Consider the following 4,041-nt stretch of genomic DNA (forward strand, 5'->3'; position numbering starts at 1 on the left):
CATGGCACCACTAACATTTAAGGTCAAATGCAGAGGACAATTAGTGCAAAATCTTTTTTTCACTTGAATTTAAAGGGGGGGAGGGGATACAAAAATGTGGTTATAATGGAANTTAACCTAAAGTATTCTTTAATGTTTAAATAAAGCCTAATTAGTTTGTCTTTTTTGCACATCCTCCTATTAATATCTTTGGACATCCGGCACTAAACTGTTTTATTGTAGAGATCACTTACAGTATCTTATTGATATTTCATATTCTATATTTCTATCATTGACCTTCTACTTTCCCCCTATGAAAGTATGTACTCTAAATATTTGTATATGTTATCAAATATAACGTATCAACAGTACTCAAGTTGTAAAAAAAAAATCAGGGGGGATGGTGGATTTGATCATATGGGGACATAATTTGTGCTGATAACCCGCAGAGGGTGGGAGACCAACCAGCATAAAGATAATTATTATACTCCTAAAACAACATGCATGTTATGGATGTTCAGATACTCCTTTCATTGCTCTTGACCAAGTCACCTCAGAATTAGAGTCGGTCCCCGGGCTGCCATGGCACCACTAACATTTAGGGTCAAATGCAGAGGACAATTAGTGCAAAATCTTTTTTTCACTTTAATTTAAAGGGGGGGAGGGGATAAAAAAATGTGGTTATAATGGAAGTCTATGGTACAAATCTTGTAGGTTAACAGTCCCTCATTTATTATTAAGATGGATCAGCTGATTATACTAATAATAAAGTCAAAATAGTTTTTAGAATATTGAATTATAGTGTATTACTATTTTTTCAAAAAAGCAGTTACTGCTATACGATCAAAACTGGTATCTAAAGGGTTAATTTTGTATCGTGATTAATTAAATCATTATGTAAATTAAACACTTCATGAAAAAATTGATCTGTTTTTGTATTTTTTTCAAAATACAAAACAGATCCTGCATTTTAGCCATGCCTCATTTAGCTCTATTTGCTCTTTCCAGCCCTGTTTTTGCAATGCAGGATCTGTTTTGTATTTTGAAAAAAATACAAAAACAGATCAATTNTGGCGTCGTTTTTGTAAGAAATGTTCACTTCCGCATAAAAAATTCTCGGCACGTGACCTCCCGCGTGTGACGTAACACGGGGGACACAAGGGGGAGAGCGGCCGGTGTAACGTATTAATAAACAATGCTAATTTCGACACAGAAGAAGTTGAACATGAATATTCAAATGCATATGACGGACCACAACCTTATAATTATGAGCCTGCTAGGCGTCCAAGAGACCAGGAGCAGCCAAGGATTAGAAGAAATAACGGCCATCGGAGAAATTGAGCTGTGGTGTGTGGAGAACCAGTGGAGAACTGGGTAGCTATCTTGGTGAGTGACCGGCGTTAGCTACAGAATGTTAGCTAACGTCAAATCACAACATTGTAAAGTTAGCTATCATATATCAGGCTATAACTAAAGTAGCATTGATAATATAGTAACGTTACTGGCAGGACTGTTGATACTGATCCATAACAGAAACTAATGCGCAAGTATCAGCCGTATCTCGCGTTACCTAATGCAACTCCACACTACGGTGCTGTGTACCGGAGGAGAGACACGAGATACGGCTGATACTTGATGATCTGGCGGAGAAAGGTTGTGGAGCCTCCGTTGATATGTCGTTGTAAATGGGTTGATGGAAAGCAGGTGTGTAGTCGGGGAGGGTGCACAGCTGATTGCAGCAGGTGAGTGGAGGTTGAGCCGGGAGCCAGGAGTGACAGCCACCACGCACACACAAACAACACAGACAGGGGGAAACAAACAAACACACAAAGGAGACGGCTGGAGCAGTACAGCCACCACAGCGTTACCTAATGCAACTCCACACTATGTCTTACGGTGCCGTGTACCGGAGGGGAGAGAGAGAGAGCAGCGAAGGGGGGGGAGAGAGAAGTAATACGGTTTCCTGATAAAGCTGTGGAGAGTATGTGCTGCAGGGAGGTGGATGCACAACGCACCCAGGAACGAACGCTAGCTCCGGTCCTTTTTACTGTGGACTCGATGTCCTGACAGGCTGGTATTTGTGCAACCTGCACAAACACAATACTGCACCATGATTACAAATGGTGAAATACAATGTAAAACTACCGAAAAATACCAGCTCCTTAAAACACAACCGCTCTACTTAACGCAACTCTACTATACCCGCGGTCAGAGAGCGGAGATGTGTCCCCTGTGTGATGTAATATGACGCGTTTGACGTATGACCTTAAAAAAAAGCCGTTTTAAGACCAGAGCTCAAAATTGCTCCTTTCCCTCTGAATTCCTACCCTTATGTCTCGTAAAACATATCAAATCCTGCATTCACTTTTTTAATTGTAATTTTCAAGCAAGTTTAAGCATAAATGTAGAAAAAATAAAAACCTGCAAGATGCTCTTTAACTGAGATTCCATTGATACACAATTGCAATGATGTTTACACATTCATAAGAATAAAACTAGGAAATAAGTTTGTATTTTTTAAAGAAACCGCATTGCTTCCCATGCAAAGTAGTATCAGCCTAATTACAACCCGATCTTAGGAAAAACCACCATTGTTTCAAGTGTCTTAAATGTGAGACTTTATACTTTCAGTTTTTCTTTCTGCAACATTAATCTCTCAATATTTCTTTCTCTTTAAATGTAAAGTCCATTTTTGTTTATTTCTTCAATTTTGGTTTCCCTACAATAGTGGTGTAAATGACCGAGTTCAGATTAACATAGCAGTGCGAGTGCTCACCAGGTCAGAGGCCTTCTTAAAGTACTGCAGGGCTGTCTCGTTGTTCTGATGGAGATACTCGCTGCCTTCAGAGTACATCTGAAAAGGACACAAGGAGGGACAGATTAAATACAAATGCACTGCACCGCCCTCTAATAAACAGAAATGCCAAATCATCTCAGCAATATTTATGTTGGATTGAATATCTTGGGCTGCATCTCTCTGCTCTCCGACTCGTTCTTATTTCAGAATTGGAGACTTATTTATAATGTTTGCAAACTCAGAAGTGAAACAGATTGGTATCGAGAGACGATTTTGGACCAGCTGAAGTTGTTGTTATGGTCAGTACTCGAGTTGAGGGGGGATGGCATCCCCCCTGAAATAAAAACGGTCAAAATCATCCCCCTTCTAAAACTGCCATTCCCCCTTTCCATCCCTTATCTCATTTTATCAATGAACGTGGCACTGGTATTACTGCTATTTCAACATTAATTTTGCGCATTTTGAGTAAAATACTGTGGGCAAGGGAGCACGCACACACGCAATGACATTTTTACCAAGTCACTGACGCTATGCTAGAGGGCGCCAGAGCGCCGTGATGCGCCTGTTTGATCGATGCCAGAAGCGCAGGTAACGGTCATCACAATGGCCAAGCGACCAGGAGGACAACGCGATCTGAGGGACTTCATATTTAAAAATACTAAAAGTAACATTTCAGGTAAGTCAAGAGTCAGTAATCTTAGTAATTACTCATTACTTTACACACCAAAGGTGGAATCTATGGACATAGGCAGCAATAACAACTTAGTTTGGAGTTTAGCTACGTTTTTCTCTCGTGTTAGCTAGCTGGTAAGACTCAAAACTGTTGATGAAATGATACCACCAGCACCAGAAGAGCTGAAACCCCTCCTTCAAGCAGTGAACACTCTGGTCATCTCCACAGCTGAGTGTGAACGTGGGTTTAGTCAGATGAACATTTTAACCACAACTAGAAGCTCCCTAGAGGTAAAAAGCATGTCAGCCTTGCTTTTCATCAAGTGTGTTGGCCCTCCACTGAACAAGTTCAGACCAGAGGTATATGTCAAGAGTTGGCTTCAAAGCCATTGCTTAGCTAACAATCCGAAAGCAAGAGCCAGAAAAATTGAGACCAAAAAGCATGATTATGAAAATCTTTGGAAACTTCTATGAGATGGGGGAGAGTGGAGTAGGCAGCCATTGACAATATTGGTCCTATTTTGTATTATCTGTATAATCTTTTAATATATTTTCATATTTTGTAAACAATTTCAATTTGCACTTAATGCCCT

At 40.1% G+C, this 4,041-nt stretch overlaps 1 protein-coding gene across 3 annotated transcripts in view; it reads left to right on the plus strand.

The window, feature by feature from the left end:
- The window catches only part of gtpbp3 (GTP binding protein 3, mitochondrial), a 633,967-nt gene that overhangs the window by 545,287 nt on the left and 84,639 nt on the right, over positions 1-4,041 (plus strand). The window lies entirely within an intron of this gene.

Source organism: Notothenia coriiceps, unplaced genomic scaffold, assembly GCF_000735185.1.
Source record: "Notothenia coriiceps isolate Sejong01 unplaced genomic scaffold, NC01 NC01_scaffold00037246, whole genome shotgun sequence".
In the NCBI taxonomy this organism is placed as follows: domain Eukaryota; kingdom Metazoa; phylum Chordata; class Actinopteri; order Perciformes; family Nototheniidae; genus Notothenia; species Notothenia coriiceps.